Raw genomic sequence first — 25,953 nt, 5'->3', positions numbered from 1 at the left:
TGAGGGGTGCTCTCTCACGGGCACTGTGAGGGGTGCTCTCTCACGGGCACTGTGAGGGGTGCTCTCTCACGGGCACTGTGAGGGGTGCTCTCTCACGGGCACTGTGAGGGGTGCTCTCTCACGGGCACTGTGAGGGGTGCTCTCTCACGGGCACTGTGAGGGGTGCTCTCTCACGGGCACTGTGAGGGGTGCTCTCTCACGGGCACTGTGAGGGGTGCTCTCTCACGGGCACTGTGAGGGGTGCGCTCTCACGGGCACTGTGAGGGGTGCTCTCTCACGGGCACTGTGAGGGGTGCTCTCTCACGGGCACTGTGAGGGGTGCTCTCTCACGGGCACTGTGAGGGGTGCTCTCTCACGGGCACTGTGAGGGGTGCTCTCTCACGGGCACTGTGAGGGGTGCTCTCTCACGGGCACTGTGAGGGGTGCTCTCTCACGGGCACTGTGAGGGGTGCTCTCTCACGGGCACTGTGAGGGGTGCTCTCATACGATCCCTGTAAGGGGGTGCTCACATACAGACTCTCTGGGGCTCTCAAAGAGAGCTGTAACACTTACCACACATTACAAAAGTCTGATAAATAACACATTTGTATGGTTGCTTCTGGACTACCGTCGTTGTTCAGGACACAACTGGGAATTGAACTCCCGTCCCATCCCAAATCCTTATCCTGAGACCCCTTCCCAGGGCTATATTTGTCGTAGTGGCTTGGCGCTTTCCCCTGATAGTTCCCTTCCCTTCAGCCCATCCTTGTGGAAGGACAGTACTTATGGTAACTGTTTTGTGGGAAGTACCAAGATATATAGCGATGGACCACCAGAAAATTGACTTTTGTGTTATTGATCCAAACTATAAAGTTCTTTTTTTAACCCGCACCATAAATATAACGCCTAATCTAACCTCTCGTAGCACTCCTAGGTGTAATATAGGCTATCTTAGGCCTAATATAGTACCTCTGTGTGCTATACTAAGCCTTGGAATATTTTAGCTTTTAGCATCATTTTTCCGGATTCTGTAAAATTCAAAGTACATAAAGTGGTTTGCTGGCGATTGATCACAACATATTGGTGCTTTCCACCAGTCATTGCGTAGTCATTCCAGGTATACTCCAGGAGGCTGGGCTGGTAGTGGTCAGGTGAGTGATGAGGTTCTCCCTCTGCTGGGTAGCCAGGCAGCCATCCTACATACTCCAAAACTGAAGAATAAACATTCAGTACGTAAATTCTGTAACGCGATGGTTCATGTGTAATTAAGGAACTCGTGAGGCCAGACTTCATCAAACATTTACATGGTTTACTTACGAAACCTGTACATCTTTGTACAGTCATGACGGCTTATTCTGTATTTATTATTAAACAGTTTAGTAACTTGGACACTTCATAACTCGGGTTATTGTTGTTGACAATCTGGTGGCGCTTCGGGACTCGTGAACTGTTTAAGAAATGCCAACACAACACAAAGCCGTCATGCTAGAGGAAAGATGTAGAGGTTTCGGTAGTTAACACGTATAAATTTGTCGAATCCTAAACCCTGTGGTCCATATAGTAGTAGTAGGCATCCAGTTGGGCTCTGGTTGTCGGTCTGTAGTGGCCTGTCCAGGGCGCAAAGCCCCAGGGTAGGTTGATACGGGGGAGAAGCTGTTACCCATGCAGCAGGGTATTTATCTATATTGTTTAGATAAATATAGAATAACAGTCCAGTTCGTTTTTTTTTTAAATAAAGAACCACTGGCCTGATTGGTAAACTACTTTTGAGTAGTTTGTAAGATGTTTCGTAAGATGGGCCCGGCTCGTGTCCTTGTGTTTACCCATCTTGAGTAATTATGTCCCAATTGTCTTGTTTACAGTGTGTTATCTCACGGGTTGATTATACACACGCGATACAAGCACGCACAGGTATTGCGTGAAGGTGCTGGCGGGTTTGGTGCAGGTAACTTGGCCAGCATGTTGTTTGTGTCCGTGTGTCGTCTGTCCGTCCGTCCGTGTGTCGCCTGTCCTTGTGTCTGTCCGTCGGTCCGTGTGTCGTCCGTGTCCATCGTGAAGTTGGCACATTATTAACACGTGATGTTTGTTGGCGTCACGTGGTTCTCGAGGCCCCGGGTCATGTGAGGCTCAGTGCCTGGCGGCCAGCACGTGCGCCCTCTTCCCTTATTGATCCCCTCTCTCCTCCTTCTCCTCTCTTCTCCTGCTGTTTCTCCTCTTCCTTCTCCTGTCACCCTCGCAAACATATGGTTGACACTTGGGAGCGTCTTCCACCCTCCTCTGACAGCACGCTTACTTGTGCGTTACCTCTCATCTTGAGATTGCCTGGAGGTGGTTTCCCCAGGATTAAGGTCTCCTTTGACCGGTCTCTGACCAGGCCTCCTGACTGCGGGTCTGGTCAATCGGGCTGTATAGCGACATTGCGTGCAGTCTGACGCAAGTCGCAGGCTGGTTGATCAACTCTCCTCTTAAACTTCGAAAGAGATCGACTGTAAGTTAGTATGTACACACATGTACGTGCTTGAAGCAGTGAAGATGAGTCCTGTGCTCAGTAATGACCTCATCATTGCACTCATCAAAAAAACTCTCACGACTCAGTATTCATAAACATGATTGGGGAAAAAAGTACGATTGGGATTGGGTTGTTGGCATTTAGTGCCATGTATTCAAATGGCATTGAAAGCCACGTTCTGCACTCTATTTTTTTTTATTTTTTTTATTTTTTTCTACCACAGACGTAGCCAGACATTTACAATGCTAACCAGCATTTTCTATGACTTGAACACGTTCTATGCAGGTCTTGTAGGATGTTCTTATTTGTTCATGTTTAGTAAATATTAAGACTTCATTCTATCACCTTTTTCACTTTATATACTTGAGAACAACCCGTCGGAACGGGTGGAACCCGGAACCAACCAACCAACCTGTTGTTGGTTCCGGGATCAGCATCCTCGCGGCCCGGTCTCTCTTGTTATATACGGTCGGAAATATTTAAATTTATGGAAATAAAATGTGCAAGCTGTAGTGTGGCTTAGGAGCCGCGAGCAATGTGTCATTTGCCCGAGAACAAGAAGCTAAATTTAGTCTCTGGTAAAATTATGCATCGGGTGAGAGGAATTGTAAATTTAAAACCTGCTTGGACATGTAAATGATTTACATCCTAATCTGTAAAACACTAATAATAACTTGTAAATATCTTGTATATATGAATAACTTATAAGAGTAACTTGTGAATGACTTATAAAAAGCAATAATAAATAAATAATTAATAATTTAATAACTTATAAGTTATTTTAAAATAATTAATAACTTTGAATAACTTATAAAAAATACAAACGTTCTACAACTTTAGTTATTATTAATATCAGAAGTGACTTAAAAATGTTTTGGTACAGTCTACCATGGCGCCATAACCTGTTGGGGGCGGGGGAGGTCCGTCCTGCCTAATACTTCGCATTTTTTACGATGTGGCAAATGTCAACAAAAGACGCGGGGGGGGGGGGGGGGGGAGTGTGTTACATAACGGGTCCAGGAGCTGGAGTACAACATGTCAAAAGGTTCAGCCAGTTAATAGTTAATTACCATTGGACTGTGTTAGAGAGGCAGTGAGGTAATTATGAGCGTGACTAACGATGGGAGACACGTGGTCAGTGCAAGCTTTGTGTGTGTGTAGTTACCTATCTTGAGGTTATCTTGAGATGATTTCGGGGCTTTAGTGTCCCCGCGGCCCGGTCCTCGACCAGGCCTCCACCCCCAGGAAGCAGCCCGTGACAGCTGACTAACTCCCAGGTACCTATTTACTGCTAGGTAACAGGGGCATTCAGGGTGAAAGAAACTTTGCCCATTTGTTTCTGCCTCGTGCGGGAATCGAACCCGCGCCACAGAATTACGAGTCCTGCGCGCTATCCACCAGGCTACGAGGCATCCTGTAGTTACAGGATGAGAGCTACGCTCGTGGTGTCCCGTCTTCCTAGCACTGTGTGTGTGTGTGTGTGTGTGTGTGTGTGTGTGTGTGTGTGTGTGTGTGTGTGTGTGTGTGTGTGTTCAGGGGGGGGGGGAGCACCTTTGACAAGCTTACTTTGTGGGTGAGGAGGCGGGGGGGGGGACTACCTAAGATGCCTACACAGTGTAATGGTTGACGGGGGGGGGGGGGGCGTCTTTAACACTGTCTTGGGATGGCTTCCTGTCCCAGCTTAAGTCCAGGTAAACGCTGGTTCCATCATAGTCACATCCCCCCCCCCCCTCTCCTAGTGTTGAGTCACATCACGACCAGGCTGAACAACTGTGGAAACCACCTACAGGTAAAGTTGAGGTAAGAGCTGTGAGGAGGGAAGTGTAGTGAAGGCCACGGGCCATGACTGGCTTCTCCCACGTTACCAGCGCTCAGATTTGTCAACTGTCACTTGACCTGCTAATTCCTCGGTCCCACCACTTGAACGTCACATTCCAAGTGGTCTCGTGTAGCCAGAAGCGTACGAATTTAGTCCTCCCACCTAACCTATAGGAGCCGGGTGCTCCTGCCAAGATTGCGTCGTATTATGGTGCTTTAAATTTTACTTATGCACCGCAATTTTGACGTTTTATCGGACTAATGAGTATTAGCCTCAAGAGTAGGTGGGTTGCCTCGCTTCATTTGCTTTTTGGTTAAACAAAAACCACTTAAAAATTGACGCTTGTCATTTGCAAGAACCCGGAATTGGGAAAAAGGTTATCTTGTTACAACCTTAGGGGGTAGGGGGTGGTGACTTGGTGTTTGTGACTAGTTAGCTGGTATACTTCAGCCCTCGACACGACTAATGTAAACTGTGTACACCGACAAGAGGAGTACTTCTGTGTATACCGTATATCCTGCCCTAAGATCGTTATCTTGAAGATAGTGTCAGTTTCCACTCAAAATCGTGGATTCCGGAATTGATTTCCGGGCGAGTCAGAAATGATTGGATAATTTCCCTTTCACCTAATGCCTCTGTTCACTCAGCAGTAAATTGGTTCTCGGGAGTTAGGCAACTGTTGTAGGTTGCATTCTGCGGAAGGTCAGTAGTTCGACCTTGGGGGGAGGGGACCTCGATATCGGGCTGGAGTTCACCTGAAAGGAAGGGTGGGTGGGTGTGTGTGTGTTGGTGGGGGGAGGGGGGGGACACGTATTTCCTGGAAAAGGTTCTGAAAGTTCTACTCGACGTGTGATAACGTGGTCCAACAGGCTGTTGCTTGGAGCAACTCCTGCAAATCCGTAAGCCCACATATCTATTGCAACCCGATTGATTCAGTACTTCTTGCAAGAACCTATCCCATTGCTTCTTGAAGTCCACCTGTCTTCCGGCAATATTTCTTATGCTTGCTGGGAGGGTATTGAACAGCCGTGGACCTCTGATGTTCAGTGTTCTCTAATTGTGCCTATGGCGCTGATGTTCAGTGTTCTCTAATTGTGCCTATGGCGCACCTACTCCTCACTGGTTCTAGTCTGCCTTTCCTTCTATATCTTTCGCTCCAGTATCTTCCATGTATATATTTGATACCCCTCTCGTCTCTTCTCTATACACAGGCTTTCTGTCTGAGGAAACTAAATATTATTATTATATGCTAATTTTCTTAAAATGTTTAAGAAAGCGTAAGGTTATTATATTATAGTTCGAAACATGATACATTACTTTGTTTAGTTAAGTATCTCTTAACCTTTTATTTGGTGAAAGAAAACGGGTGCATAAGGTTTTCTCTTATTTGGTAGTCTATTTGCATGGCTTACTAGTGTAAACGTTTTCCTTCATATATAATAATAATAATAATTTTAAGAAAATATAGAGGGTCAGATTACAGCGATTATTTAGTAGGTACATTATTTGCATTGTGTATAATGCCACTGCTTTGCCAGTTTTCAGTAGTATAATTGGCGCTTTCAGAGTACTATGCTTGTTGCTAATTTCACGGTTCCAGGAAGAAATTCATCTTGAAAATTTAAACCAAAAACTAATAATCTCAAACTGCAGTTATCGGTATCCTGAATTCTTATGTTACTGAGAAAATTTTAACATTGTCATAACAATCATTATTAACAAGGGGAACTAGGCCAACAGTAGTTGAATTAGACCTGCAGTAATTGTTGTAATTTCCAGATAAATGTAAATTTACAACAAGGCGATGAAATCGGATATCGATATTTCATGTATATATAATTTCTCAATTGGGTTTTCCGGGTTTGGGGCCAGCCGTAGGAGGGGCCAGACCAGCCGTGGCTTAGGTGTTTGGGTTCGCTGGACTGGAGCTTACTAACAAGTCTCCCAGAAAACGTCTCATGACTGCAAAACGATTCTAATGATAGAAATACCCCCTTCCAGGCGGTAAGACGGAATGCTCAACACTGATACAGACTGAAATCAACTGAAATGTGAGACGGTAAATGACCAAGAAGATAGGGACACTAAATCCTCACATCTCAGTAGTGCAGATGTGTGGATTGAGTGTCGGATTTTCATCCAGTTATTTATCTGAGAATCAGTACACCCAAATGAAGATAGCAAAATGTTTAACAGGCAGAAAAACAGAACATCGTAGTGCACGTATCAAGCAGTGAGACAGACCGAAATTTCAAACATTTGCAAATATGTTTCTAGTGAACATAAACAAGCACATATAGCGTCAGCCAGGAGAAAGATGGGATGGATTACGAGGACCTTCAAATTCAGGGATCCCACCACAATGCTCATATTATTTAAACTGCTTGTGCTTTCCCGCCCCGAGTACTGTTCGGCACTCAATTGTCCTTTCATAGAGGGGGAGACATTTCCGAAATGGAGGGAATACAGAGAAAATATATGACACACGAAAACACGATAAAGCCCCCAAATTATTGGGACGGTCTCTAAGCTTTCAAAAAGAGTATTCTGGAAGGAGACAAAAGAGGTATGATATTATATAATATACACGTGAAGGTACTGGAAGGCCAGGTTCAAAACTTGTACAGCAATATAACAATATACTGGAGTGAACGGTGTGTTTGGGGTGGGGGGGTACAGTAGCGTTGCTATAGGCACAGTCAGAGAACACTGTGAACATCAGTGGTTCACGGCTGTTCAATATCCACTTTGTTGTGGATATGTGGGCTTATTTGCCACAACACTCCCACTGGCTGAATGACAACATTGTATACAGACAGACTTCATGTGCACGTGGCTTGAAAGCAGAATTTTGTTATCGTGACATTAATATTTATACCGCATGAGGCACTAAATCACTTTAATGTTTGTGGTGTAATGAAACCTTTGGTAGGAATTAGTGGATGGACGTGAGGAGTCTGATAAGTTTCAGTTTGCCCGACTCTCGAGGCACCTCCTACAGAAAACGGTCACCTGGAGGCCAGTTTTCTTCGACAGGGATTTTAATTTTGTGGGTGACTGACGTAAATGTTGACTTCTTGTGGGTGACTGACGTAAACGTTGACTTCTTGTGGGTGGCTGACGTAAACGTTGACTTCTTGTGGGTGGCTGACGTAAACGTTGACAGTTTGGGAGGTACGTATTGTAAATGTTGATGCATCGTTCTCGGTTTAATCTCGTTTGAACATGTGTGTGTTACACATTAATTTTTACGGGTCTCGTGTCGCTCCCAACACACCTGTAACCGGGTCTCGTGTCGCCCCCGACACACCTGCAGCCGGGTCTCGTGTCGCCCCCGACACACCTGCAGCCGGGTCTCGTGTCGCCCCCGACACACCTGCAGCCGGGTCTCGTGTCGCCCCCGACACACCTGCAACCGGGTCTCGTGTCGCCCCCGACACACCTGTAACCGGGTCTCGTGTCGCCCCCAACACACCTGTAACCTGGTCTCGTGTCATCCTCGACACACCTGCAGCTGGGTCTCGTGTCGTCCCCGACACACCTGCAGCCGGGTCTCGTGTCGCCCCCGACACACCTGTAACCGGGTGTGGCTTCCACGTGGCAGGAAGTGTAGTGTGTGTGTGGCTGTGGTCCCCGCACATCGCCTTTAAACTGGGAGTGGTGCAGTTGCCCCTTTACTGGGCGTAGTTCCCTTCACCCTTAACGCGATTCCTTTTGTCTCCACTACTAGTCATGGTTTTATTTCCAATTTTAGCTCTTTGTTGTTCTCATTTTAGAAGTTGGGAGTTGATTTCTTCCTTGCTTGTTTTTCCTTAAACTCTGGCATTGATCTGTAGAGTTGATTCTATTTTTAATCGTTTGTTCTGTGTATCAAATGGTCTGTGTAGGGCTTGGTCTATGTAGCGATTGCTATAAATTTTGTGTCCGTAGATGGTGTAATATTACTGTCTGGTAGCTTTGCCACCTCTCTTCCCTAGTGCAGGCACTCAGCCCTGATGGCCCCTCTCTGACACTTCTCCCTTGAGTGCAAGTGGAGCGTCTCACAAGGACAATTCTCACTCTTTGTTTCAGCTTTGTGTTAAAATGAGACGGCATCGGTGTTTTATTGGTGCAGGGAGAGTGGATCAGGTGGGGTTGGGTGTTGGGTGATGGCTTTAATATTTGTGGTGGTGTTTTACCCTCTTGTTAATCCCCCCCCCTCCCCCTCCCTCCTCCCGTCTGTCATTCTTCCCCCCTTCCGTCTGTCTCCCCCGTGTCTATCTCCCCCCTGTTTGTCTCCCCCCTGTTTGTCTCCCCCCCCCCCCCGTCTCGTCTCCTCTCCTCCCTCTTCTCTTCTATGCGAGGTGAAGTGATTTGCCCATTAGAGAGGAACTTGTAATTTGTATAATATAATTAAGATATTAGATTCACGATAACTAATCCAATTAATTGTTTTCAGGTGAGTGATAGTGGTGGAGACCTGGGCGGATCCTTCCCCCCGACACCGTGAGTACTGCTTTTCTCATCGCCTTCCTCATTATTATATAAGCACCATGGACAATGTAAGCGCTGTCGCTTTGACTAGCTTCTCAGAGAGCTGACACACACCACACAGACAGACAGACAGACAGACAGAGAGAGAGAGATATATATATAGAGAGAGAGATATATATAGAGAGAGAGATATATATAGAGAGAGAGATATATATAGAGAGAGAGATATATATAGAGAGAGAGATATATATAGAGAGAGAGATATATATAGAGAGAGAGATATATATAGAGAGAGAGATATATATAGAGAGAGAGATATATATAGAGAGAGAGATATATATAGAGAGAGAGATATATATAGAGAGAGAGATATATAGAGAGAGAGAGATATATATAGAGAGAGAGAGATATATATAGAGAGAGAGATATATATAGAGAGAGAGAGATATATATATAGAGAGAGATATATATATAGAGAGAGAGAGATATATATAGAGAGAGAGAGATATAGATAGAGAGAGAGAGATAGAGAGAGAGAGATAGAGAGAGAGAGATAGAGAGAGAGAGATAGAGAGAGATAGAGAGAGAGAGATAGAGAGAGAGAGATGTAGAGAGAGAGATGTAGAGAGAGAGATGTAGAGAGAGAGATGTAGAGAGAGAGAGAGAGAGAGAGAGAGATGTAGAGAGAGAGAGATGTAGAGAGAGAGAGATGTAGATAGAGAGAGATGTAGAGAGAGATGTAGAGAGAGAGAGAGAGATGTAGAGAGAGAGAGAGAGATGTAGAGAGAGATGTAGATAGAGAGAGATGTAGATAGAGAGAGATGTAGATAGAGAGAGATGTAGATAGAGAGAGATGTAGATAGAGAGAGATGTAGATAGAGAGAGATGTAGATAGAGAGAGATGTAGATAGAGAGAGATGTAGATAGAGAGAGATGTAGATAGAGAGAGATGTAGATAGAGAGAGATGTAGATAGAGAGAGATGTAGATAGAGAGAGATGTAGATAGAGAGAGATGTAGATAGAGAGAGATGTAGATAGAGAGAGATGTAGATAGAGAGAGATGTAGATAGAGAGAGATGTAGATAGAGAGAGATGTAGATAGAGAGAGATGTAGATAGAGAGAGATGTAGATAGAGAGAGATGTAGATAGAGAGAGATGTAGATAGATATGAGATGTAGATAGATATGAGATGTAGTTAGATATGAGATGTAGTTAGATATGAGATGCAGTTAGATATGAGATGCAGATAGATATGAGATGTAGATAGATATGAGATGTAGATAGATATGAGATGTAGATAGATATGAGATGTAGATAGATATGAGATGTAGATAGATATGAGATGTAGATAGATATGAGATGTAGTTAGATATGAGATGTAGTTAGATATGAGATGTAGTTAGATATGAGATGTAGTTAGATATGAGATGTAGTTAGATATGAGATGTAGATAGATATGAGATGTAGATAGATATGAGATATAGATAGATACATACATACACACATACACACACACACAGCCCCGCTCCTGTGCCAGGTAAGTACACTACGGGCTCACCATAGCCCCGCTCCTGTGCCAGGTAAGTACACTACGGGCTCACCATAGCCCCGCTCATGTGCCAGGTAAGTACACTACGGGCTCACCATAGCCCGCTCCTGTGCCAGATAAGTACACTAGAGGCTCTCCATAGACCGTGCTACTTGAAACTTTTTGTTCCGCGTAGTTGAATCTGAAAACAACAGCCAGCCAGCTTCGTCACACACACGGCTAACGAGTCCCAGTAGTCTGTGAAAGCTCTGCTGTTAGAGGACTCTTGAGCCTTGGGTAAGGGGATTAAACTCAGCCCATCCTGCTACAATGGAAGTACTTATTGGTATTTTCGACCGAATAGGTACTATATGTAGTGAGGGACCACCGGAAAGTTCACTTTTGTAATAGTAAATTTGGACAAACAGGAAACTTATTTTTTTTTCCGAACATAAATATAAGACCTTTCAAAGATCTATCTCTCCTGCTCTGAAAGGGGAAGCGAGTGGGTTAATATTTTAATTGATTATTACCAATGGTAATATTGTGGTACCTGTAGTAACTCAGGTTTTTTGGGCCTGAAGCCAGTAATGGAACCACTCTCCTCCGTCTCATTGTGCCATTATGCATTGCGATAGTATTGACAACACGCTGAAAGAGAACTGAAATCTACGATCGTACGCTCGCGGGAGTGTGAGAACTGAGCGAATATTCTATACAACATGGGCACTTGAGTGGGGGGGGGGGGCTCACATGGCATTTCGAGATCCACATGGGCGTAGTCGGGATTTGGAGACGGTGAGGGGGGGAGGGAGTTAGGAAAAGGGTGAGTATTGACCATGTCTAGGGAGGGGGTGACTTTTGACGAAGACCAGGTAGGGAGTGGGTGAACAGTGGGCTTAGACGAGAGTTGGAGTACTATTGAGGGGCGGGAGTGTCGGGGCAAGCCGAGCACACCTCCGGCAGCAGTACTCAATGGCCAACATGTACGAATATTCAGTTTGTCCTCCCAGGAGCTCTTGTGAAGTAAGGTAGCGCTAACAGACGGAAAGAAAAGCTTTACTGCACATCTCGTGTCACAGTTGGAGTGTTTGTCGTGCTATCGAAAAGATGTATATTTAAAATTGGTGTTTTCTTTTATTTCCCCTGGAATATTTTTACATGAATACGAAGGTTATGTCGCAGACAAGCAGCACAAGGACATACTTTGAGCTCTACAAAAGGCTGATCGTAAACAATTTACGAGGTCGTTGGTGTGTATTACACATGGCCTCGTGTCGTTATGCAGATTTTCTCTTCCGATCAAAATGAAATATGAAAAGTCATTTTCCCGCGCGCGCCACAAAAAATGGCGGGCATAAGATAGTGGGCAAACTGGCTCCTGGGAACAGAGACGCGGCCATGTTAATAAACCTCCCCGCGAGGTTATTATTGCGTTGTTATGTTGAAATATTGCAAATAACGTTATTCGTCGATTTAAATATTTAAAGGTGGAAGAAATAACTCTGGTTAATGTTGCCATGAAAGGACTAAAAGGCGTTTTGGTCCCGTATGTTTTCCCGTAGAAAATAGTGTTATAGAATTATTATATATTAAAGATACACTTGAAAACAGAATTTCTTGTTTTTATTATGGATGGTTTCTGTAAGTGACCTAAAGTTCTAGCGCATTTTATCATATATTAAATCTTTATTGTAGTACAAATTAATATTTAGTGAAATACATCTCTCTGTTGGGTAGGGACTTGGCGAGCCTTATTATAAGAATAAAGGAAACCGCAGAAAGCCTATGGCACATAGGTGACAGTTCTGGGTACCAGACAGGGACAAGCTCCTATTTATATCCACCCAGACTCATTATGTCTAACCTTCGATTGGATCAATTGACCCCCACGTTAATAATCCTTTCCTTACAATTATTACAAAGCCCACCTTATTTCCAAACCAGTATTTACCCAGGTTTTTTCTGAATCTAAAATTTTCAAGTTTATATAATACTTTTAATGTTGGCGTTGCTTGGATTGCTTGTGCAACACCAGCTTCAGCCTGTGGTGTGTGCAGTGTTCTTAACCTGTTAGTGTAGCCGAGCTGTCAGTGTGTGTGTGGTGGCCAGTCCGAGCCGTGATTGTGGTGGCCAGTCCGAGCCGTGATTGTGGTGGCCAGTCAGAGCTAAATATCGCCGTTTCATCAGCACGGGTCTGGGATTTTTACCTGTGCTGGGAAGAACAAGTCGATGGTTCCATTACCGTCCTGGCTCCACGCTTCAGTGAATTCTCTTTTTGCAATATACATTTACCGCGCGCGAGAGGCCATCTAGGACGACAAACACTGAACTATCTCGCGCACCCAAGTCCTTATCAGTTCTCTCTACCTCAACCCTGCCTCAGTTTACAATTTGTTCGTTCGTTTCTCCAAATGTGTTCGAAATTTCTCCAAATTTCGTAAAGCAGTGACGCTCGAATCTTTGGAGATGAGGAAGGTTTGTAGAGTAGAACTCTGGAACAGACTTCCGGTAAACTCAACATAACGAATGTGTTTTAAGCAATTACATAAAATAATTCAATTATATATTAGTGGGTTTATGAATAGGTAGGCCTTGGTAAGGTGTTTTGGTTGGGTGATTTAGGAAAGGGTACAGAATTACCAACTGGAGGGGAATTATCATGGGGAAAGCGCCAATCCATTTTGACTATAGCACTTGCAAGGGATCAGGGTTTGGGCTGGGACGGGGGGAAAAAGAATGGTGCCCAACTCCTTGGACGGTCGGGGGATTGAACGCCGACCTGCATGCAATGAGACCGTCGCTTGACCCTCCAGCCCAAGTGGTTGGCCAATATTAAATAGACCATATTTTGTACATGTATTCAATTAAACCACCGGACCGTTGTTTTGGTGGGGCGCTAGTTTTAAGGGCTTTGATGTGAGCGTCGATGTTCGTGATCATCTTTGTTGAGGTGTCAGAAATAGGGATGTTAGGGAGAGCAAACGTGGCATATTTTGTGTGTTTAGTACCATGTATAATGCGAGAGTGACCTAGTTTTTCCTGGGAGTATATTTTGTCGGCGAGCCTCACGCTTCCAGACCCTCATTGATTATCCCAGCGCTATCTCTGCTCCCATTGCTGATGCTGCCTGTACTACTGCTGATGGTGGTGGTGGTGCTCGTGCTTCTGATGTCCTTGCTGCTGATGGTGGTGCTGGTACTGTTGCCGATGATATTAAGATACCGATGAGAATAAGAGGATTGGCCGAGAAAAAGTATAAACCCAGCAAACGTCCAATATGAGACAGTTTTAACGTCTCTCATGCTATTTATTAGTCTATTACTATTTAAATTACTGGTGCTGTCCCGTTTTGAGTACTGCTCAGTACTCGCTTCCCCTTTAGAACGATAACACGATAAAATATCTAAATTATTAGAACTGTCTCAAAGCTCTCAAAATGTACTCTGGGGGGGGGGGGGGGAGAAGGTGTCCTCCCAGCAAGCGTCATAAATATTGCTGGAACAAAGGTGGACTTCAAGAAGCACTTAGATAGGTTCTTGCAAGAAGTGCCGGACCAACCAGGCTGTAGTGGATATGTGGGCCTGCGGGCCGCTCGAAGAAACAGCCTGTTGGATCAAGTTATCACAAGTCGAGCCTGGCATCAAGCCGGGCTCGGGGTGTAGAAGAACTCCCGATACCCCCCTCCAGGTATACTATGGGAAAGCATTGTTCCCAGCTTGACTTTGACGTGTCCACTGAAGACCCTGTGCCATTTGGAAACTCGAAACATAAAATTATACAAACATTTGGGCCCCCAAGACTCGGCACTGTATTCACCTATCGGTGCATATTTTGGGTGTATATATATAAATTGTCAACCACACTCTCGTGGATAACATCATTTCCTTCACTTGGACACTAGGAGTAGAGCTCCCGACCTCCAGCATGGGAGACGAGCACCCGCCTGACAGTTTATACTTGCCACCCAGGGGAAGTCCTAGCCTTTACTTGTTTTCCTTGCTAGCCACGTACCGGCCGCCCCGCGTCCCTAGCCAGCGTGCAGGGCCGCCCCGCGTCCCTAGCCAGCGTGCAGGGCCGCCCCGCGTCCCTAGCCAGCGTGCAGGGCCGCCCCGCGTCCCTAGCCAGCGTGCAGGGCCGCCCCGCGTCCCTAGCCAGCGTGCAGGGCCGCCCCGCGTCCCTAGCCAGCGTGCAGGGCCGCCCCGCGTCCCTAGCCAGCGTGCAGGGCCGCCCCGCGTCCCTAGCCAGCGTGCAGGGCCGCCCCGCGTCCCTAGCCAGCGTGCAGGAAGCCCAGTACCCTGGGCTTTATAATAATTGCCCTATTTACTTTATACCCTTGTGTTGAACGAGCCGTCGACTCTGAACTCCTCTCAAGAGACGCATTTCTCGCTGAAAAGAAGTGGCGTGGTTGTATATAACGTGATGAGGTGATAGCCTGGTAAATTACCTTCCCTTCCAGGCAGGGAAATGCAATTATCGACGGATTGTTTTTTGTTGTTAGTTTAGAGATTAGTGTTAAGGGTGGCTGGTACCGGGGGTGGGGTGGAGAATGGAGATGTTTTCAAGATGCACCTTGATAAGCTCTTGCAAGAAATGTCGGACCAATCGGGTTGTAGTGGATATGGAACGACCCGCAGTCCAACAAGCAACAGCCTGTTGGACCAAGTTATCAGAAGTCGAACCTGGCCTGATCGGAATCTCATCCAGAAGTCATTCAAAAGTAAGTATGCTATACACTAGAAACCCAAACATCGGAGGGCCAAATTTTGTCAATATCCTTTGTGTTAAAGGTGTACTTGTTGAACACTTCCGAAGGATACCTGATCAACAGGGCTGAGGTTCCTACGTCAGACTGTGAGCAGCAAACAGTTGGTTGAGCTGGTATGCGTGACCGGCAGGCAGGCAAACAAGCAGGTAGGCAGACGCATCCAGGGAGGCACGCAGGCAGGCAGATACAGGCAGGCAGGCAGGCAGGCAGATACAGGCAGGCAGATACAGGCAGGCAGATACAGGCAGGCAGGCAGGCAGGCAGATACAGGCAGGCAGGCAGTCAGACACACACAGACACAGACAGACAGACGAGCAAGGAGTGGAGGGACCCACCACATAGGATCTACGTAAGTGGGTCCACTTTGACTATGTCAACTGTAGTAGGATAATCCCCCTTCGACTGAATGGTACAGCACCTTTGGTGTTTCCTGAAATAGTTTTTAACATTGTGGAATTTACTGCGTGTCGTGGTTGTGTGGAGGGGTTGTTGACTGACGTGCGGGATGGGCTGTGGTGATGTCTGTGACGGTGTTGTGGTGCAAGATGTTGTTATGGTGACGGTGGTGATGGGGGAAGTTGAGGGGGGGGGGGGTGTAGAGGCTGGGTGCGTTGGCCAGCCGTGGGATAGTCTGGTTGAAGCGGCCGTGGTGGGCGGAGGTGCAGAGCGGCCGTCCCAACCTGTGTGTAGTGAACCAGCTGTCATCACTACACCCACACACTGCACCACCTGTGTGTGTGTGTCCGTCCGTGTGAACCTCGGTCCCGCCTCCTCTGGCCGGACACGCCCCTCTTGCCGTTATAGTGACTGAAAATTGCATTTATTAATCTGTCTGCAACACCCGCATGTGGGCAGGAGAGATGTAGTGTGACGGATGTTGTATGTTGCAGCGGGCAACAAGTTGGTTAGAGGGGAAGGGAAGCGTGATGTGGGGACTCGGTGAAGAGTGTGAGAATAAGGCATAAAGCGTGTAGCGTGATGTGGTTGAGCGTGACACAGCCGCCCTCACCAAACAGGTTCCTAAAGGAGATAGATCTGGGGAGTCGGCGTGGTCGAGTACCAGGCTGCTGCTGCTGGTGTAGTGGTGGTGGTCAGATGAGCCTCTGTTCTACGCCAACCACTCTAGGCTGACAACCACACCTACCACCACCATCACAGTCATGTGTCCTCACCACCACCCGCCATCCTGTCACAATCACTGTAATAGTGTCCTCACCATCACCATGCTTGCACCACCATCACTATACATCGCCCTCTTGGCTGAGTGGATAGCGCTAGGAGGTCGTAGTCCTAAGGGCCCGGTTTCGATTCCCGACCGAGGCTGAAACAAATGGGCAGTTTCTCTCGCCCAGATGCTCCTGTTCACCTAGCAGTAAATAGTTACCTGGGCGTTAGACAGCTGCTACGGGCTGCTTCCTGAGAATGTGTGTGTGTTAGAAATATATGCAGTAGACATAATTGTCTATTATCTAATTGAGGACATGTAGATTGATTGTAAAGGCGGGGTTCTGCATTGGTGGGATTGTAAAGAGCTCGATTCTGCAGACAAATATTAAATACTATCACCACTATCATCATACTGATACCACCCTCACCATACTGTCTACCTACCTGCAGTTTACCTCTAGTCTGTTTCTAGACGAGTTTTGATCCCCGAGCCCGGCCTTGGGCCAGGTTTGTCTTCTGATAACTGATCCGTCAGGCTGTTGTAGCGATCCGTTTATCTCTAAATGAATATCCATTGTCTTAATTACCTGTATTCCTATCTAACCTGTTATTCCTACGGAGCTTATTTTATGGGCTATCACTCCATGGTAACATTTACCAAATACCTTTACAAAGTCTGTTTTTTTCAACATCTGCATTTTGATCTGTTCTAATGCGTTCGTGATTTTGTCATAGTGATTGAGGAATTGCGAAAGACAGGATCTTCATAACATGGATTTCAAGCGGGAAGTGCCATTGTTGTACATGAAGCTGGAGGTTATCTTCTTGAGAGATGAATCCTAATCACCCTTCCAAAAGCGTTAATGTGTGATGATAGTGAGATCGGTCTATACATTTTTAGCCAACGCTTTACTACCTCCCTTGTATTGTGGTGGTATGTCTGGTGACTTAAGTGCCGCTGGAATCTCTCCTGTATCCAAGCTTTTTCTCCATATTATACCGAGCGCTCATGCTACGGGTACTTTACATTTCTTTACATATACTGTATGCTCCCACCCCCCATATCCCGACCTCAATAATCCCATGCACTCTGCCCCAGAGCCCATCTGGGGCAGAGTGCATGGGTATGTTGTCAATTTCTCTTTCAAGGTTTGCTGTGCTTGTTTTAAAAATAGTTGTACCGTCAGAGTTTTGTGGATAACGTTCATAAACCCGATGATCTGTTCTGATCTTCAACTTTCATGTTGTTTAACGTGGTGCTAAATACAGCCTCGTACTGGTCTTTTAGAATTTCTCTAATATCTTTGTCATCCTCTGTGTATGAACCTAAAGTTGGAAGTATTGGTTCAATGCTGGTGAAGTTTTTATATATTTTTTTTTTATCTTGCATGTGGAAAAAAACATTTAGGATTTTTTCCTCTCGCTTGTATTACTTTCTATTACAGTTGTATATCTTTGTTTGTATGATCGCTTCAGCTTCTCTCTCTCTCTCTCCATTTTTAAATTACATTTAATTGTTATTGAAAGTCGTGTCGGAATAAGCATTTCCATTTATTCTCTTGCTTTTTCTGTCTCTTTAACCTGGTGGTCTTTGTGACCGTCCGCACGAGAGCGTACTTTAGCCAGGCTTTGTATGCTTCGACAGTTAATTGTTTTGTGAGAGTTGTTGCCTATTACGGTTCCCCATTTTATATTAGTGTTTTTTATTTTCCCAATCAATTATTTTATTGTTGGAATTGTATTTATTGAATCGCCCATCTCGCATGTTATTTCTAATGAAGTGTTATTGTTTGTTTGAACGTTTTAAGATTTTGTGGTTTACGTTGTAAATTTCCTGTTACATCTTCATTGTTTGTGAAAGGAAATCTACAGGACTTTCGTTCCAAGTTGGCTCTTTATCTCCTGTTTGGGTCAATATTTAATTGGCCTGTGATTGGTTATTTTCATGTTGTGTTGTTGTTTGATATTCTCCATTTTAAGCTGGGTTATCATAAGATGTTGCCTTAATATTCGTCACCGGATTTTCTAGATTATCGAAGCAATTGTCTATTTTGTTCATCTGATTGTGAATTCCTAAACCGTTACTCGTGGTAGATTGAAATTAGAATTGTAACTAGGTTTATGTCCTTTTGTTATAAATTACCTTTACCACCTCGTGTGTGGAGTTCAGGTACCCCGTATATACAAGTTCTTCTTTAATATACATTTGACCTATTTATATTTTCTCATCTATATAAACTATGTTGTTTAAATTATGTATTAAGAGTTAACGAACAAGTTGCCTTGGTACCAGTGGTGTACTGTTTTGCAAGGTGATTTAATCCAAGTATTGCATCGAGCCTTGCAAGGTGACTTACTGTAAGAATTTACACTGATGTAAATTAAATTTATTTTTCGTGAAATTGATTATTGAGATTTGTTATCGGTATTGTCCAGTTAAGTAACTTTACCTGCAACACTTGTTAATTTTATTAGTTGGACTAAGTTTTTCATAAACTTAGACAAACTTAGTCCAACTAATAAAATTGTTTTCTTGAGAGGGGTCCATGGAGCGGCTAGCGTAGTAGGCCTATGGAGCGGCCCCACACAGTGCTAGGCCTATAGAAAGGGGGGGGGGGGCGGGCGCCAAAGGGGTGTATTTGTCTAAAAACAAATAATGGAACACTTCGTACTTTTGTGTACATTCCACTGTCATAGGTCTTCCATTAGCAAACAACCTCGTTTGGTCCCAGTTGTTGCAATTGTTTGTTAAACTTTGGGCCATCACCATTAACTTGATGATGCTACACTACAGCACCGACGCCCTCCACCACCACGTCACTAAGCACTCACTATGGTGTTCAGTAGTCACCATAACACAGTAATGACCACACCCGCCGCTCCGTCACGCTACACACCCGCCCTCAATGTTGTTCACGGTTATGGAGGTGCTGGGATTCCATGTAATTCGTGATCTTATTTCATAGTACTCAAAGATTTTTATGATGTGCGATGTTAGTGTTATCGGTCTGTAATTTTTTGCCTCTGCCTTATTTCCTCATTTATGGAGTGGTGCTATCGCTGCTGTTTTTAGTATGTCAGGGATAACGCCAGTATCTAGGCTTTGTCTCCAAAGAGTGTGAAGGGCCTGCGATAGTGGTGTGTTTTAAAGGTTTTTGATGAATGTGGAGTTCCAGGAATTAGGGTCTGGTGCAGAGTGCATAGGCATACTGTCTATGGCTTCTTCAAACACCAGTGGGGATGTATGGTTTGATGTTGGCATCACATCCATGAACAAATAAATCATTTGGGTAGTTAAGGTAGCTCGCTCTCCCACCACCCACCTGCAGGCGCTTATTGATGCCGATGAATAAAAATCTCATTATTCTGCTTTAATTATTAACATTTTTCATTTATAAGGAATATGAATGATAAGTAAATAACGAGTGGGGGTGGGGGGGGGGGGGAGGTAACGTGGAAGGTGTACCACCCCTTTACAGTTGATACACCTGTGACACGGCTGTTAATTAGTCTTGGGTGAAGCACCGCTGATTGTTAGCACAGGCTGTTAGTGTGTGTTCGCCTAGTTGTGCTTGTACTACTCAACTAGTTGTGCTTGCGGGGGTTGAGCTTTGTCTCTTTGGTCCCGCCTCTCAACAGTCAATCAACTGGTGTATAGATTCCTGAGCCTATTGGGCTCTATCATATCTACATTTGAAACTGTGTATAGAGTCAGCCTCCACCACATCACTGCCTAGTGCGTTCTATTTATTAACTACTCTGACACTAAAAAAATTCTTTCTAACGTCTCTGAGGCTCATCTGGGCACTAAGTTTCCACCTGTCCCCGTGTTCGTGTCCCACCCGTGCTGTCGAGTGTGTCTTTGTCCAACCTGTCAATTCTGCTGAGAATTTTGTAGGTGGTTATCATGTCTCCCCTTACTCTTCCATTTTCCAGGGATGTGAGGTTAAACTTCTTTAGTCTTTCCTCGTAGCTCATTCCTTTCAGTTCCGGGACGAGCCTGGTGACATACCGCTGAATCTTTTCTAACTTTGTCTTGTGTTTAACTAGGTATGTACTCCAGGCTGGAGCTGCATATTCCAGGATTGGTCTGACATAAGTCGTATGCAGGGTCTTGAACGATTCCTTACACAATTTTCTGAAGGCAGTTCTTATGTTGGCCAACCTAGCATATGCCGCTGATGATATTCTTTTGATGTGGGCCTCTGGGGACAGGTTCGGTGTGATATCGACCCCCAGATCTCTCTCTATTTGACTCTTGCATGATTTCACCTCCCAGATGGTACCTTGTGTTCAGCCTCCTGCTCCCTTCGCCTAATTCCATTACTTTACACTTTCCTGAGTTGAACTTTAGCAGCCATTTTCTAGACCATTCCTCCAGTTTGTCCGTCCAGGTCATCCTGTAGTCTCTGTCCATCTTCATCCGTCTTGATTCTTAATTCTTCTTGATTTTGTGTGTGTGTGTGGGGGAGGGGGGTGCTGTCCCCTGGACGGCGGCGGCATGAGGCAAGAGGAGAGGGATGTGAAGCGGTGGAGGATAAGGCTCAAGTGCCAAGTGTGACGGGTTAAATGTGGCAAGCCTGTGATCGACAGGTGTCGCGCGATTTCCAGAAGGGTTTGGCTTGCCACCACCATTGGACCAGCGTCGCCACACTGGATTTTGACTGGGCTACCGTTGTCTCTACTGTACGTATATGCCAGCCCACACTAGCGACCCTCCTCCCCCCCCAGGTTATCTTGAGATTATTTCGGAATGTCGTCCCCGCGGCCTGGTCCAGATCAGGCCTCTTGTTTTGTTACCCCCCCCCCCCCAGAAAGCAGCCCGTAACAGCTGTCTAACTCCCAGATACCTATTACTGCTAGGTGAATAGGCGCATCAGGGTGAAAGAAACTGCCCATTTGCTTATGCCTCTGCTGGGGATCGAACCTGGATCCTTAGAACTGCGAATACCAAGCGCTGACCACTCAGCCGTCAGGCCCCACTCTCGCGACCACCCATATACGGTAAAGGTAGTAGTGGCCGACAGCTCATCACAAAGGATTGTTTAATGTTGGCAGATGATTAGAAGTGTAAATAATATGATGATTGGTGGTAAACACAGTCGTCACGAGGAAACATTTGGCGGGCTTTATATTGGCGGTTGTCGGGCTGAGAGCTGCTCTCCCGCTCTGATCCATCAGCCAGTTGTTTTAATGTGGTATTTGTGTACATTTGGGATAACCCCTTGTTGTGGTAACCAAGTGCCGTGGTGGGTGTGGGCGGGTTCTTGTGTGGCTCACCACCCCGCCCCACACCCAACATCTCCACCCCCGCTTTCAGCCAAGCTCTCTTTAACTCGAGACGGAAGCCATTAGGGATGGATCATCTTGATGAGTTAGTGACTCCTTGGGACTGCTTTCCTGCCAGCCCTCGTCTGCACGCCCTGCCAGCCCTCGTCTGCACGCCCTGCCAGCCCTCGTCTGCACGCCCTGCCAGCCCTCGTCTGCACGCCCTGCCAGTCCTCGTCTGCACGCCCTGCCAGCCCACACCCGCGCCCTGCCGGGCCACACCAAAGCTGGTTGTCAAGGCGGTATATGAGTCGGAGAAAGATATGGTTTGGAGAATGTCTCTGTGGGTCTCTGTTAATCACTCCTACCCCACACCCACCTCACTCACCCCACACCCCCACTATACCCGCCCCACACCCCTCTTTTCGTATTGTGGGACACGCCTGGTTATCTTGAGATTATCTTCTTGATATAAAACCGTGGACACTTTTCTAAATTATTTGCTAATGAACGAATTACTTATAATTGTATTTGTATTCTGCTTGGTTGAGTGTAGTGTGTGTCGTTCAAGGGCGAATAGAGTGCCTGTACTGTACTTGCCTGACAAGATCCAGCTCTTGGACTCCGCCTTGTGCTAGAATGAATGGATCAGCCTGACTGTAATGGCTATGTGAACCTGCGGGTTTCATACACAAATAGCCTCTTAGATCAAGCCTGGTTGAAAAATGATAACTATGGAAATTGTCCACAGGTAATCCATAAGTATCCAGTACTCTGCGTGTGTGTGTTCACGACCTTCTGGTCCTCTAGGGCACGGTGCTCCAAAGACAACTTGAACACCTCCAAATGGGCTATGATGCATACGTGAGAATGCAAGCAGCGGCGTCTAACAGCCTGCTTGAACAAACCACCAACCGGTGAGCCAAGTCAGCTACCGGTTGTGTCTACTCTTAAAGGTTTGAATGGAGGCGGCTGTCAGCCAGATCCCTCAAGTTAAATACCTCTATTGAAAATGCTTTAAGCTCACTCAAATTGTATTCTTTTGAACTTTACATGACCCTGGACATAACGGTAACTTAGTACACGGGTCCCAGGATATAACGGTAACTTAGTACACGGGTCCCTGGACATAACGGTAACTTAGTACACGGGTCCCTGGACATAACGGTAACTTAGTACACGGATCCCTGGACAAACTTTGTGTAGGAGATGAAGAGACTGGGAGAACCAGGAGGCATGAGGAGGAAGTCACTCCTGGGTACATAGCTTGGTAGTCTTCCCGTCCTAGCTGCTCTGTATATATGTGTGTGTGTACCTGTTGGCTTGTGGTACACAAGTTTACACTCGATCGAATTTGCATCATATATTTTGTTACTGAAATAGGTGAGTATGCGGGAGTGAGGGTGAGAGCGTGTTGGAGTGTGCAGGGTGTGGCAGGATTTGGTGCTTTCACTGGGCCCTCCCCCTACCAGGGCTGTAACACCCCACCTCCCCGAGGTTGACTCCTCCACCCCCTGGCCCTTGTGGCGTTCAAAGTGGTGAATATCTCCCATCCGTGGCAATTAACACATACCCGCGCCAAAGGCAGTGACTACTCCCACCAGCCCCGACAGGGACTACCCCCAATTAACGGCAGTGACTGTAAACAATGCCAGAGGATGAGTAATGATTGAGTTACCAGGTGGTAACTCTAGGCAAAGGTCGCCAGGTGCCCGGCCCCTTGCCTACAACAGCTCCACTTTTACAGTTGGTATCCTTAAGGAGGGGTAACCGTGGCACCTGCCAGCTGGATGTTGCAACTATTTTTTTAAATTTCATGAAGGTTTGGTTGCACATGTCAGAACTGAAGAGGCTTTGCCTCTTAAAGCGTAATCAAATCAAGATGATACCTTAGAGCATATTTTAACTGGGCTTCTGTATGTCGTCTGTATTTGTTTTTTGTTCAAACTGTAGCAGCTAATAAATCCCCCCCCCCCCAACACAGTAGCAGCAGCAGTGTGGGGGGGGGGGGTAGGTTGGTACGGGGGGCCTCTGCTGCATTCTGGAATTTTGATTCACCTTGAGTGGTTGTTAAGGGCTGTACAGAGGTGCCAGGTTAAGGCGACAGCCTGGTGAGTCAGGCTTGTCAACCCAAGTGGTACAAGAATGCGTCACATTGCCCTTCGTGGATTAGGACTCGCCTTATCCCCACCTAATATATTTCTTCTGATTCCAAGTATGTAAATTTTGTTTTAAATTGAAAAAGGCAGAAAGAGATAAAACGCAATTTCACGGAATAATGAAATCTGAAGAAGCGATCCCGCAGAGTTTTCTTATTAGAGGAATCTCAAGTTTGTGTGAGGGCGGGATGATGAAATATGCAGAGGTGGGTCAGCACGTGTTGCTTCTCCCCCATATTAAAGGTTAATCACTCCGGGGATTTATCTTTGCTTCAGCATCTCTGGCAAATAACCTGGGTGTGGTATTTTGCTGTGTTGTTTGCCTGGAGCGGGTTCCGAGGGTTGTTCTACACCGGCAGCCAGGCTTGGGGCCTAGCACTACTGTCTTGTGATAATGTGATCTAAAAGGCTGTTGGTTGCGGTGGTCCGCAGGCTCGTCTGTCCTTTACGATGTGGTTGGGTCGCCACTTCCCGCAGGAATTGCCTAATGTTGTGTTAGTCATCCCTCTCCCTCTGAGGCTTGGCCCGTGCCGCCACTCTCCTGCTCTGCGTCAACTTTCATCCCCCTTTTGTATTACCAGGAGTCTACGTGAAAAAGGTTGCGAGAGTTTTTACTCTGCTGGTCCGGCTTGAGGCCAGGATTGTCTCCTTCGCTCGATATGATGCGTCAAGTTAGAGTACTGTGGTGATCCCATCTTAGAGCTCCGTATAAAGGGTGAGGTTGTTTGTATGTCTCGCTATGTAGTATTATGTCTACACTTGTTCCCCCTACTCCAGTAGCGCATACCCCCCCCCCCCCGTCCCTCTCCTACAACCCTCCCCTGCCTTCTGGAGGAGTAGCGGGCGGGGGTGGTGGCGTGGGGCATGGACTCTTCCTCTCCAGGTAGGACTCCGCCACGCCTCTGGTAGTCATATTAGCAAGTCTTAGTGCACACAGCCAACAGTTAATTGCAACCTTTCTCCGAGCTTGGAAACCACAGGATGATCCCCGCCACCACAACACATCTTCCGTCACCGCTGCTGATGCTGCTGTTGTTACCACCCACCACCACCACCACACGCCCAGCACCACCACCACCACCACCACACTCAGACCAAGCAGTTGGGAAGGGGGCGAGGCAGAGCCGGGGGTAATGTATGCAACTTTCAATATGCTGAAGAAAGGAAAATGTTCCAGAGTTGCAGTTTTTGTCAGTTAGTAGTTGTGAGTGGAAGAAAAATGGTGGGCTGAGAAAAATGCCTTTATTCGAGCACCTGTGAGTGTAATGGGCGGCGGTGTGGTGGGTGGGGGCGTCACGGGTTGTGGTGGTGTGGGTGATCATGGTGGTGTTGAGAGCCAGGAGAGGGGGGGGGGGGTGCAGACCACAACACTTACCATCATAGACATGTTGTCATGTCCTACATACACGAGGCTGGAGGGTCGTGACTGGCCAGCGGGTACACTGGGTTATTTAGCACTCAAGCACACCAGGTGATTGGAGTGCTTTCACGGTGGTAATTAAGTCAAAGCGTGTATACATTCCCGTGTGTTCACCCCATGCGGTTACATCAAGGTGCTGTGTTACCATGGGTGCTTAATGCCAGTAGTGGGCGTCATACTGTGGGGGAAAGAGGGTCCTGTTGATGTGTTCCTCACCCAGGTTGTCTTGCTTATGCTGTATATGCAGGTGTTGGGGGAGGGGGGGGGTGTCTGCTGGGTGGTTCGTTCTGTGGGAGATAATGGAGAGGGGCAGGAGAACTGTGGGGAGGGGGGGGGGAAGAAGATGGTGTGACGACCCTTTGGGACTACCTCCCCACCTTCCCCCCAAGAGACGCATGCCTTTGTACTCTGGAGGAGAGGGGGGGGGGGGGTCGTATCCCCCCTACCCACTCCCCCTCACACCCCCGTCGACGGGGTCTTCTCGTGCTAGAAAAACTCGTATTCAACATTTTGAAAATTCTTTTGTTTACTAGCTTAGGCCTTATGACACGTGTTTGTCATCTGACAATTTCACAGCCAATAGGTCTACAAGATTCGATATTCTAACAATGCATTTTTTAGAGAATTCGAAATGTTCTTTGTTTTGGGAGTGTGTGTGTGGTGGAGGGGGGGGGCTGAGCGGAGCATATATTTCAAATGTTTAACCTTCCAAAGTTTGCATAACTGGATACAGATAATTAGTGTAAATGTAAGCGGGGGTTTAGTTGGTGTGGCCCTGGGCGCATTGCGACTCCCAACTGGTGTTTCATGGGGTACCCCCCTCCTCCTGCCTCCCCCCTCTCTAAGCTGGGTGACCTGGCC

At 46.4% G+C, this 25,953-nt stretch overlaps 1 protein-coding gene across 45 annotated transcripts in view; it reads left to right on the top strand.

Annotated features, from left to right (window-relative positions):
* LOC123757502 (ensconsin) overlaps positions 1 to 25,953 on the top strand; it is a 298,169-nt gene that overhangs the window by 182,385 nt on the left and 89,831 nt on the right. The gene's annotated exons all lie outside the window — the stretch shown is intronic.

Source organism: Procambarus clarkii, chromosome 19, assembly GCF_040958095.1.
Source record: "Procambarus clarkii isolate CNS0578487 chromosome 19, FALCON_Pclarkii_2.0, whole genome shotgun sequence".
Lineage (NCBI taxonomy): Eukaryota > Metazoa > Arthropoda > Malacostraca > Decapoda > Cambaridae > Procambarus > Procambarus clarkii.
The sequence above is the reverse complement of the archived record's forward strand: the minus strand, read 5'-3'. Positions and strand labels throughout refer to the sequence as shown.